Source organism: Notechis scutatus, chromosome 3, assembly GCF_049901735.1.
Source record: "Notechis scutatus isolate UNSWTSFEM ecotype Mainland chromosome 3, rNotScu1.2, whole genome shotgun sequence".
Classification (NCBI taxonomy): domain Eukaryota; kingdom Metazoa; phylum Chordata; class Lepidosauria; order Squamata; family Elapidae; genus Notechis; species Notechis scutatus.
This window is the reverse complement of record NC_142011.1, coordinates 126915209-126928975: the sequence shown is the minus strand read 5'-3', so window position 1 is coordinate 126928975 and position 13767 is coordinate 126915209.

Sequence of the window (13767 nt, the reverse complement as noted above, 5' to 3'; positions counted from 1 at the left end):
AGAGCACCCCGCGGGCAGCCTCTCCACCAGCCGCTCCTAATGGGTGATCATGGCGAAGTGCAGAGAGCTCCTACTCCCACCAAACACCTTTGCTGCAGACCCAAGACCTTTGGCACCCGCCACTGTTGCTTTCCCTTCTGCCCATTCCGCTGCCACGTTTGGAGCTGCCGCTTCCGTGTTTGGAGTGCCGCTGCCATTTGGAGTGCCGCCGCCATTTGGAGCACTACCGTCATGTTTGGAGCTGCCACTTCTGCATTTGGAGCTGCCGCCGTGTTTGGAGTGGCAGCAGCGCTCCAAATGGCAGTGGTGCTCCAAACAGCAGCAGTGCTTCAAATGCGGAAGCGGCAGCTCCAAACGCGGCGGCAGGTCCAAATGCAGACATGGCAATTCCAAACAGCGGCAGTGCTCCCAACAGTGGTGGTGCTCCAAATGTGGAAGCGGCAGCTCCAAACGCGGCGGCAGCTCCAAACAGCGGCAGCGCTCCAAACATGGAAGCGGCAGCTCCAAACGCAGCGGCAGCTCCAAATGCAGAAGCGGCAGCTCCAAACGGCAGTGGTGCTCCAAACATCAGTGGTGCTCCAAATGTGGAAGTGGCAGCTCCAAACGTGGCGGTGGCAGGGGCAGAAGGGAAATCAACAGCGGCGGGCGCTGAAGGTTTTGGGTCTGCCGCAAAGGTGCTTGGCAGGAGTAGGGAGCTCTCCACGCTCTGCCATGATCGCCCATTAGGAACAGCTGGTGGCGAGGAATTGCTGACTCGCGGGCGCTCCTAATGGCAAGTCCCCCGCCCTTCCCCCTATTTTGCATGTTTTAAAATAGGCCTAAATTTGGGGGAGGGACTTAATTTCATTTTATGCCTAGAAAACATGCTGGGTCTTCCTATTGGGGGAGGTCGTATTGTTGGAGAAACACGGTAATAATTCTTCATTGTTTTCAAAAATTATGAAGTTAACTATGAAGAATGCTTGTTCATTTAACATTCAAGGACTTCCAAAATAACTACAACTTTAGCCTTAAGATATTTAAAATTCTAATTTTACACATTTTTACATTAGTGTTACTCCTGTGGAATATAATGAAATATCTAAGTAAAAATGTGTGGGCTTGAGCTGAAAGAGATATTTGCAATTTTTATGAGTATTATATTTCTTTGCAGTCCTACTTGGTTGCAAGTTTCACTGATTAACACACTATATATCCTGGCAAGTAGGTGCAATATTTATAGTGTAGCCCTAAGTCTTACACTTAGTAAATCTTCTGTTGAAAATCCTACTTACTTTTTATTTAAGCTCAACTCAAACTTAATCTTTTGGTTACAAAACTGTCAAGATGCACTACAATATATATTTATGATTTAACCAACAAATACAACAAACCAGGGCATTACAGTAATAATGTTCTGCAATAGCAATATATATATAAATATGTGTTCTCATTTAAATGTAAAAGACTTTTTGTAAGATTAACTGTTTGGTATATAGCAGTTTTAGCAACCATATGCCCTGCAGATAAATTAGGGAATAAATTAACAGCAAATTGTCTGGGAATCTGGGGCACTGTATTTTCAAAATATTGTATCTGAAACGTATTAAGTTGTGTGTACCAGACAAAGAGAGCAACTACTCTTTCCTTATTATGTCTACTGCATGATTTGCAAGAATTCTGTCCTGAGCTCATGTTTGGAAAGGGATTTTCAAGAAAAGAGGCCTTCCCCTTGCACGATACATAATTAAAAAATAACTAGAACAAGGAAAGCCTCAGTCACAGGGGTGGGATTCTACCAGTTTGCACCTATTCGCTAGAACTAGTTGTTAACATTCTAAGCAGTTCGGAGAACCGGTTGCTAGAAGAAATTACTGGCCTAATCCTGTAAGGAAGCCAGGAAGGAAACATTCTGGTGTTGCTTACAGAAACTGCCTCTCCATTAACCCTTATTACATTCTTGGCAGGACTAGACTTCCTGTCTCTGGAACTTCTCTGGAGTTTTTTTCCCCCTCGTTTGCTGGTACTTTGCTTGTGTGGAGTGACCATTGAAAAAAGTGACTTATGACCGTTTTTCACACTTATGACTGTTGCAGCATCCCCACAGTCACGAGAGGCCAGGTGTGCCTCGATGTAAGTGATGTTGAGTTGGCCATGCCCAGCCAGTAACATGACCACCAAGTCATGTCCACCCAGTCACATGACCACACCCATCATGTAAGTCATGCCCACAGAACCGGTTGTTAAAAAATTTGAATTCCACCCCTGCTCAGTCATGAATATTTTATTGCTCCAAGTATATCTCTAGAAAGTGGGCAATGAAACAAAAGTTATTTTTTTTCCTTTTGAAACATTCTTGTGTAGCATAAAGATACCTGTCTTTAAAAATCTCACTACCTTTAATTGCCCACGTCAATTCCCATTCTTTTAGAACATTTACTATATTTCTTCCACTTTCCCCTAATTTTTTTTCCTTCAAGTGACACTTCAGCACTTGAAGATATACCCTGAGACACAAGGTCCAAATCAACTTTTTTAAAAAATATGTAATTTAAATACTTACAGGGTTCTATATAGCAGGAGAAATCTTCATAGGATGAGTTCATGTGGGTTACAAGTCCTATTTTTTTGCATCAACCAATAGTTTAAATAAGGAAAAAAATAATAAAAAAATAATACATTTTTAAATAAAACATTCATATTTGTGTGCAATCTGCTTTGGGATAACATTTAACAATGAAAAGGGGAATCCAACTTATATAAATAAAAGTATGAATTTTAGATTTCTTAAGTATATTGTGCATTGGACTAAAATTTGTAGTTTCAAACTAAAATTCCCATATCTCTGCTTTTTAATATTTTTTTTCAGTTGAGAATAATATTAAGTTGAGGAAGAAAAGAAAACAAATAGTCCAGGGAATGCAAGTTAAACACCACATGCTTCAAAAATGCAGAATTAAAATAATATTTGCATGTAAAACAATAGCACAAGAATAGGATTATAAAATTATTTTTCTTAATTCAAGTCTTCCCAGGCATTCTGACATAGCTTCTTTTCTTGAAGTCTTCAAATAATTTTGTACAAATGTGGCTCTAATTTTAAGTTGCTGCACCGATAGTCTTTACAGGTGAGTAAATAGAGATATCTAAGTTTGAAGTAAACACTATATACATACAAGATATATGACAGCACAAGTGATCCTTGTAATTAGCAGGTCATGTTCTTGAATAAATTTGGATGCAACCACAATGCTTAGTTGAAAGATCTGTGCATAGATGTCATCATCAACTTACTCATTCTAGAAAACTGGAATCATCCCTTTCTAGTCTAATAAGTATATGCTGGAAGGAATGCATGCTGCATTTTATATTATCTCTTTGGGCAATCTTGTGTATTAACAGAAAAGAGACTGATTAGCCAAAATCTTGAAGCAGAAAAATGTATAAAGCTTGGAAGCTTCAAAGATAGCAAGATGAACTTCAAATTGTCTGTTAGAAGCCAAAGCCCCAGCTGCTGCAGCTGCACCAAACCTTGGAAAATGTTCTCCTCCCCCCCCAAAAAAAACTTATTTGTTTAATTAGCATAGTAAAAATGCTGTATGATTTTATTTGGCTATCTAATTTTGTCAATTCAAAAAACGGTTAGCGTTGGTAAGTCTTTTATACAAAGCATGAAACAATTACAGTATAACTGATCCCAAAAGGGGTAATTCATAGTTCAGTCTTTGCCATTTTATTCTTTTAACTCTACAATTGTTTTTTTGTACAAAAAAACCTTGTCTTTCCTAAAGGTCTCAGAAAAATCTGGCATTAAGAATTGTTCATTCTAAGGCAACAAATACATGTGTCTCAAAAGATTGGATCAATTTAGAAAAACAAGACAGGACATTTGTACTTTTAACATTTGTGTAGAAGGGAGCATTTGGTATGTCTCTCTGGCATGCAATGTTACATATGCTGAAAATTCCTTTGTTTACAGAATTATTAAATTCTGTTATTTTCTGTGTCTTGTCACTCTGCTAAATATTTCTGTAGAATTTGTAGGCAAATAGGGTGCAACCTATGCTATGTTAATGTAATTGATAAATTCAGATTTAGTGGTGCATAATTTCATGGGCTGCGGTTTTATATTGGTTTATTCTTTAATCAATATTGCTAAAATTAGGTAAATCATGCTTAGAACTTCAATATTCTTGTTCACAGCTCTTAAATGGAAGGAGAAATGCTAATTTTTTTCTTGTATCTTTAATCCATCTTTCATACCTAGCAGATTAAATTACTTTGCCTTAAGGAAGGTGAAAGTTGATGTGCTCTTCACTGGATTTTACGCAGAGTTTTATTGCCCCTTTAAATAACTCATTGTGAATTAGTGTTTAAAAGTGGGTGAATGGAAAGAGAGGATGGATCATATTAAGCTAAACGAAACGTACTCTGTGGTTCACTGCATAAATCATTACCTTAGAAATGTGAATGAACCCTTTTACACATTGAAATAGCTACAGCTGCAGTCAATAACCAGTAATGATTAAATGAAGTTTCAGACTAGTAATGGATGGACTGAAATAGACTGGACTCTGAACAGGTTGCTGTTTTTGGGTATCTTTTTGCTGGAGGTCATTTGGACTGTAACACAGATATTCTAAGCCTCATTATTTTTTGGCTTAACATTTTGCAATGTTAAGAAAGGCTTAAACAACAATATCCTGACAGAGCTATGTTTTATCATAGATTTCTTGCTGAAGTAAAAAGAAACAGAATGCCAAATATTCACAACCTGCAGTGAGTCTCATCAGCATGGTTGAAAATCCTTTACTACCATTATATCCTCCTTCCTCTTTCTAAAGCCAAGCCTTGGCTGGGTTTGGGCATCAGATGTCAAAGGGATTTTCTTTCCTAATTCCAAAATACCTCTGACTGGTGTCATATGAATTATTATAATACAAGCTTGGACAGTGCAGCGTAGAACCTACAGTAGAACCTACAGTTTGCTCTCTAGCTTCAGACAACATATTAAGTAATATTTTGCTTTAGTGACCATTTGTGCAAGGAAGCAATGATCTGGTTCATAGAGAAAGCTATGTCTGTAAAATTACATTATGCCTTATTGCAGGATATGAATTCATCCACCAAATATGGAATAATTTAGTTTTATTTAAAAAAACACCCAGAATAATATCCCTATACTTGAAGTGCTGGTGCTTATCTCTTCATTGTTCTTTTTTCTTCTTTCATCTCCTGTTTCCTAATGTGGTGCTTCTCAAATAGAGAATGGACATTAATGTTTATTATTCTTATTATATAAAATATCAAAGAGAAAAATGAAACTTCCTTGGCAATAGACCTATTGGATAAAATCAATGAATCTCAGAATAAAAGTGGTAATTTAAAAGTCCTTAAACATTTCTCATTATGCAAAACTTTGTTTTCAGGTATAGAAGTATATTCTTCAGATGCATTTCTGAATGCATCTGAATTACTTTTATATTACTTTTTCTCTTGAAGAAATCTACAGTAGTGTTTATTTACAAAAATAGCTGCAGAAAATTAAACAATAAGATTATTGGCCCTAAAAGACCATAAACATTCAGCATTATTTTGAAGACATTACAAATAGTGTCAAGCTTCAGTTCTTCAAACAAGAACATGGAGGCCATATTTACTTCCCTTAGGAGAGAATTCCAAAATAGTTGGGATGTAACGAGGAAACTTAATACCTGGACGCTGCATGGATTTATCTCAGATTATTTTGGGATGTGGATTAAGTGCTCTCATAAACAAACATGGTAATGCATACGAATGAATATTCAGATTAAAAACCATTATATTAATTGTACATGTAGGTTTTTTTTAATTTGGTGCAGGAGGAATGTAATCTGTAGTCCTTTGGCAGTCAAAAGTGATGTAGTGTGACAAAAGCAAGTTATGTTACTGGATTATGACCTTCATTACTTTGAAATGAGTTGTGTTTCCCAGCTAGGCAGTTTTATTGATATAGATTCTAGGGATGATTTTATTCAGTCAAGGATCTTGTATTTTAGATATGAGATAGTTGTGTCAAACAATTATGCTTCATCACCTACATATACCTATACCTAAACCTAGACATGGAACCAAACTTGCTGCCGGACAAGCAGGTATCAGGAAGCTGAGTTCTGTGCAGATTTGCAAACTGAGCCAGGGGAAGAAATCCAGCTTTTAGGCAGAAGCACGTCTGATTCACTGGTTCGCCTCCTGTATGGTAGCATCTCAGGGCCTCTCACAATGAGCAGTACCATCTTCCAGGACCCTTCTCTATTTACATGCTACATAGTAGATGCTGCTTTCTGGCAGTGCTCAGCTCAGTGGAAGGAACAGTAAATGAGAAAAAACACTGAAGGAAAGAAAGAAGAAAGAAAGAAGAAAGAAAGAAAGAAAGAAAGAAAGGAGGGAGGGAGGGAGGGAGGGAGGGAGGGAGGGAGGAAGGAAAGAAAGAAAGAAAGAAAGAAAGAAAGAAAGAAAGAAAGAAAGAAAGAAAGAAAGAAAGAAAGAAAGAAAGAAAGAAGGAAGGAAGGAAGGAAGGAAAGAAAGAAAGAAAGAAAGAAAGAAAGAAAGAAAGAAAGAAAGAAAGAAAGAAAGAAAGAAAGAAAGAAAGAAAGAAAGAAAGAAAGAAGGTAGATTTGGATCAGATCAATCTAATAGTAAACCAAATATTAGTCTGCTGGTTAATGAAAAAATAGCTAAAGTGAAATGGCTCTGTTTTACAAGTAGCTCTATTTCATGATGAAATTTTAACACCATCATACTTTTATTTTTTAGTGAGTAGAGATTCATGCATCAATGTATGAAAGGATTTTAATGTTCACCCTCAGGCTAATGCAGTAGTTCTCATGATAATTTAGCTTTCAGACCTCTAATTGAATTTCTGGGCATATTCCATTTCCTCAAGGTTAAAATCTATAGTAGATTCTCATGTCAAAATAAAGAGTGGTGACTGGATATTTAGAACTGCATGGTAGAAATGAAAGTGGAGTTAAGAAAAGTTATTGAAATGAAAAAAAAATTAAAAACAAGGAAATGACCCAAGATATGGTTCAATGCTAAAACAATATTGAACAACAGACTCTTAAACTTAAAATTACTGATAGGAAAAGAACGTGAGCATTTCATTTCATAAATATGATATTTTTAATGTGTTTTTGGGAGAGGTGTCATGGCACAATCAATCACTAGTAATAAAAAATGGTGACCAGTAAGTTAATATTACATTGAAATCAATGCAGGTAATTCTTGACTTAAAATTTTGAAGTTGAAAAAAATGACTTATGACTGTTTTTCACACAATCACTGCAGCATCCCCATGGTCACGTGATCAAAATTTGGATGCTTGGCAACTGGCTCATGTTGGTTCCAGGAACATGGGATCCCCTTTTGGGACCTTCTGACAAGCAAAGTCAATGGGGAAACCAGATTCACTTTACAACTATGTCACTAATTTAACAGCTGCAGTGATTCACTTAAAAGCAGGGGCAAGAAATGTCATAAAATGGGGCAGAACTCAACAACTGTCTTGCTTAGCAACAGACATTTGGGGTTCACTTGTGGTTATAAGTCTAAGACTACCTGTATTGTCTCAGAAAAAAAATGTATCAGGGCTACTCTCCAAAATATTGGAGCTGCATAACCATTATAGTATCTACTTAACAAAAAAGAGTCACTTTTTCAAACTTTTTACAATGTTTAGATTTTAAAATTATATTAATAATTATTGGTTGTATTTTAATAATGCAACTATGTAAGCACTTGTATAATAGTATCATAGTACTTGGGGAATATTCTGTATAAGGAATGCAAAATAATTAGTGCTTACATTTAAAAGTCTGGGAAGAGTAAATAAAAGTTGATAGTGGTAGGGTCTGGGATAGGAAAGGTTGAAGAAAGCTATATTTTTTAAAAAAGAGATAAAACTATACATGTAAAATTATATGATCCTTATGTTAAACGAATAGTCTGGTATATAAGTATCACACAAAATACTCCTAGGACATGTGATAATGGGAAATATTTCATCACATAAGTTTTTCAATAACCAGTTTAGGAACATTACCAGGCCCTTTATGAATGAAGGTTTCACTGTGTGCTGGCCTCATGACCTGTCCTGGAACCATACAATCTGTCTATCCCCCAGGGGTGGGATTCTACCAGTTCACACCTATTCGCTAGAACCGGTTGTTAACATTCTAAGCAATTTGGAGAACTGGTTGTTAGAAGAAATTACTAGCCTAATCCTGTAAGGAAGGCAGGAAGGAAACATTCTGGTGATGCTTACAGAAACTGCCTCCCCATTAACCCTTATTACATGCTTGGCAGGACTAGACTTCCTGTCTCAGGAACTTATCTGGAGTTCCTCCCCCTCCTTTTCTGGTACTTTGCTTGTGTGGAGTGACCATTCAAAGTTACAATGGCACTGAAAAAAGTGACTTATGACCATTTTTCACACTTACGACTGTGGCAGCATCCCCAGAGTCATGAGAGACCAGGTGAGGAGATGGGTGCCTCAATGTGAGTGATATTGGGTTGGCCACGCCCAGAGAATAACATGACCAAGCCACGCCCACCAACTAAGCCATGCCCACAGAACCGGTTGTTAAAAAATTTGAATCCCACTCCTATCCCCCATTTAACAGGCAACATGTATCAGCATGTGTAGCCATCTTAAATAGTTGCTGTTCTTGCTGTTCTTGCAAATATAATTCTAATCAGTTGTTCTTTGCAATTAGATAGTTTTAGCCTGGAAGGACAAGTGAGAAATGGAGTCAGAAGCTGAGTAGATATCATCTTACAATTGTAACTGATATGCATGAGATGGTTATTAGCCATGAAAGTTAGTTATTTTGATTGGTTGAATATCCTGAGAACTGAACATCTTAAAGAGCATACCTAGCCAGAAAGGGTAGCTAATAGGACCAGTGATGTGAACATTTTTGTTTTTCCTCAAATTGCCAGGGTGACTAGGTGAAGTTTCTATTAAAATATGGCCTAGCTAGGGATGTTGTCCCGCCATCTGGAATGTACAACACACATCACATTTTTCTGCCACTTCCTTGCCTTTTTTATGTAAAATGAAGCATGTCTTAAAGTGAGACGTTGTCCCCATTTGTATAAAGAGTTGTATTTTACTCATTGATCAATCAAGGCATTATACTAATATTCTAATTTATTTCTTGCTAGTTGTGAATTAAGGCTTTATAGGAAATCACAATAAAAGCCAGTCTACATATTAACTCCCTTTAGGAATCAAGTAGTGTTATTTTTTTCCTTGTAACTTAATCAGCAAACCAAATTACTTCAAAAAGATTTTTTTAAAAAGCATCCTTCAATCTTGTTTGAAACCTTGAAAAAAAAAAGCCTTGTTCAGATCACAATTAGTTTTCCTCAAGACACAAATCACAATTTAAATTTGTATCTATCCTTTCTGTGAGCAAAGAATAGTGAAGACTATTTTGGGCAAGGGTAATATTGTACAAAATAATCAACCCATAAATGAAAAAAGAGGGAAATTAAATGGCTATTAATAGTGTTGTTTCTCAAAATTTGCTCTAGGATTACAGCAGAGTTCTACCATTATTATTGCTTGATGTAAATACTCAATATATATTAAAAAACTGAATGTATTCTTTAGTGAGAGGCAATAGTATTTTGGATATGTATCTTAAGAAAATGTTCCTCAACTTCAACAATTTAAGACGTGAGGACTTCAACTGTTCTAGAATTCCCTAGCCAGTATTTTGGCTGGGGAATTCCGGGAGTTGAAGTCCACTCATCTCAAAATTGCTAAGGGTGAAAAACACTGGTCTAAGAAGACATTTATATATGTATAAAAAGTCTATACAGTAAACACAAGATGGACAATCTATGGCTCTTTAGATGATGATCAAAACCAATACCTTATTTGCCTTGGTCAAGTTGGTTGGCATTGCAGTTTAACACATCTGAATATTGTAGCATACTTGCTATTGCAATATATAAGGATTGTTTACTTGTCTGATTCATTTAATAAAAAGTGAAAACAATTTTTAACATTCTCACTTGTCATTTTAAAAGGGTTTGAAAAAATGAGAGTTGTTACTAATGATGTGCATTTCTGTTTGTTCCTTAGGATGTGAATGTTTTTCTGTATGTTTGTTCCACATCTGGAGACACTCTAGTTAAGTTTTTTTTTTTTAAAAAAATGAAAACCAGACAGGGGGATTCCCGTCCTACAGTTCTATTCAAGAGATGTTTTCAGTAATTCTCATAAACCAGTTGTTAGTCATATATGAGGAAGTCCATATGAAGATACAACCAGTCTTGCCGAGCTTCATATTACAGCCTGCCTCTTCAGATAGAAATTGTGAAAACTTTTGCACAGGAAAAATGTGATTACAATAAGACGAAAATACTTTTAAAAGACAATGTTTAAGTATTGTATTTACACTTTGGAGATAAGCTATGACATTTTAGGGTATTTCAGTAATTCAGAATAAAGGTGACAACTTCTCTAAAATTCAAGATGCTTCTCTTATGATGAACAACTTAAAGGAGAGTTATTTAGGTTATTCCCATGTTGAATTTTTCTGTGGTTCTGACCTGATTTATTGAATAAAACACTATGTCTGAGTTGTTACAACGTGCAAAGTCAAAAAAAAAAACACAGTATGGATTAGTATGTTGTGTGAAACAAACTTATGTGGGTAAAAAAGTACAGATCAGTTACATGCTTGGTCAGGGCCAGGGATGGGATTCTCCTGGTTAGGACTGGTTCGGGTGAACCCCTTGTTCTGACCATCAGCAACCAGTTTGCTCCGACAAGCATGTGGGGCCCACCCGCCCACTCCCGCTCTTTCCTGTGCTTTATGTCTTTTTGTTAGAGCACAGAACGGTTTGCCATGCCTCAGCTGTTTTCTTTAGCTGCAGTTGAAGGTAAGTATTAGCTTTTTTAAATGCAGAGCACGCACGTGCTCACTGAACCGGTTGTTATACCGGTTGAATTGCACCCCTAGTCAGGGCCCTAAAAAAACTAACTCTGCATTCTTATGTAAGCTGCACTGGCTTATGACATGTAGAGTTCTGGGGTAGTTTCACTGAGGTTCCCCAAAGATGAACCAATGAAGCTAAAATATGTGAACCCCCCTGATTTTGGAACATGGCTTTTAAGAGCGAAAATTCAATATTTATGTCCAACATTGCCATTCTCCAATTCTTTCAGGTTCTTGAGACAACCGACGCTTACTCTGCTATGATTTTAGGCTTCCTAACATCTGTTGATCTTCAGCAACTAAAAGAATGCTTTCTTAGTGATAGCAGGTCAAACTGCGTAACTGTATTGCCATAATAGGCTAAGCTCAAATCAAACAAACCACATTACAGCTTCCTGTGATTTGTGGATCCAAGCTGCAGGTCAGATGTACAGAATTTCAGTGCAACTGCTGACTGTTGGGGCCTCCCTGAACATTCTTCCTACACTCTGCAATTGTACTTTGAAAGCAAACTTTCCATTATTCCAACAGGAGGTATTTATCAAATCTGATTGCAATAGCTCCTACGTGTTTTGTACATGAGGGTGTCCGGGGAAGGAGATATGTGTGCATGGAGAGCATTTGGCTTTGGTCCCACACCTTTCAGGCTTTGGCCTTGCACTACTAGAGGATATGAACCATGTTTTCAGAACATCCCTGCAAAAAAGCTTTTCATGACCTTATAAGATGCTTGGAGTTGGTATTTGTGTTTCCCAGTGTGGCATACACGCAGTAGAGATTGGCTTGCATTTTCAATTTGCCTTCTTTAACTAGACAATGGAGTATCCTAAATCTCTGTTCTCTAAGGAAATGGCTTTAAAAATTAATTGCTTTACTGTCTGGAAAACATTGCTCGGTCTGAGAGAAAGAATATTAGAACGTGAGCCAAATGATTTTTTTTTTAACAGCATGAGATACCTCTGTCCTTGAGAAACAAACATATTATGGCTGTTACTTCTACAAAAAATACCAAATATATCATGCTAGTAAGGCTTAGAGAAAAACTTATTTCTTACAGAAACTTTGAGAAATCTATTATTCCTATAGATTTATGGATACAGATTTTCTGTTTTCCTGTCAGAATAAAAAAAAAAGAATAACAGAAATTTATTTTTTTTCTAAATGTTTCTAATAATTGTAATATTTCCCCAAATTTAACATAATAAACTGCTCTCTGCTTTGCTTTATTAATCCCTGGACTTTTTTTGCACAGCAGCTAGAATCCATAAAGTCATCTGTGCTTTAGAAATGGAAAAAATGGTAGCATTTTTATAACATTATCCATGACAAATAAAATTGCCTGAGTCTCTGCACAAATATATAAAACCTTTGCTCAGATTTGACCAAATACATATGGAGCTTGGAGACACACTGAATTAATTATTATATCAGAAATATTTGGGAAGAATGTAATGGTTATAGTATTGGTCTGAAAAATGAACCAGTATTAGCACTCTGAAAATAGAACTTTCCCATTTAAAAAAAATATTGATGCTACAAAAATGTATATAAACAGAGCTCTCTGGTCTAGAAGCTGAGACTATAACCTATGATCACCTTCTTTTCCCTTTTGACATATTTCTGGATTTTAAGGTTTTCCATGGATCCATCATGAATTGTGAAACATCTGAAAGGCACTCAGATTAAAGGACACAGGGATGAGAGGTGGGAAGGGAAAACTCTGAAATAGGGATACAGGTAAATCTCAAAGCACTGAAAGTTACATATTTTAAAACATTTCCTTAGTATGCAAGGTCTCTAGTCTAAAACAATTCTCAGACTTCCTAACAGGACAATTTTCATTGTCTCATCAGACTGAGAACAATATGATGGATGTACTGATTGAAAAACTTATTCTATAATACTAATATCAATTTATTGCATTCTTGGATCTATGAGGATTTAAGTACTAAGCTGAAAGTGTCAGATGAGTACCTTTCTCAGTTAGCATTATTTTTTTCTCTTGTTAAATCTAACAAGTGCCCAATATTTATAATAAGTTGTAATAAGTTTTTTTTTCTTGAATAATCATTGAGAAAACACGTTATTTCGCTCCAATTTAACGTTGCTTAGTCTAATAAATTTATGTCAGTGCCATGACAGGATTCCCATAGATAGTCCTTTGAACATTAATTGAGGTTTGTTTCTAGAATGATAAACCAAGGAAAAATGCTATAGAATTAGGTGACTGCCATTAATCACACACATGTGATTGTGGACTTTATGAATATTCTTTCATTGTGCCATAGGCCCTCCAGATCTTAATGTCAATGACCACATTTTGTTATAAGCAGCTGAATATGGCCTAATTATAATCTGTAGGTTGGTTGTGATTTGGGAGGAAGTAGGAGGGAGATATTTTTGTTTTAGGGCTTACAGTAGTCTGAGCTTGGTTGTTTTCTTGTAGACATCTGATTACCCAAACTAGGTAATATCAGCAATGTTACCTAATTTGGGTAATGGAAATATCTGCAAGAAAATAACCAAGCTCAGAGAGTGCAAAGAACCTCTCATTTCAACCCTGAGCTACAAATATTCTCCTTTATTGCTTACAGTAGTCTTCATCTGTTTCCAGCCCAAACATAGTAGGAAACTGTGATGTCATTTTTCAGCAATCGTGGTCAATCAGAGTTTGGCGGGGAGGCACAAAGGGGGATTGGGGGGTCAAAAGTGGCCTCCTTTACTATATATGTTTTGAGATAAAGGATTGTCATAGATTAGATTAAATATATGCTTCTTTTAAATAACAGGATAT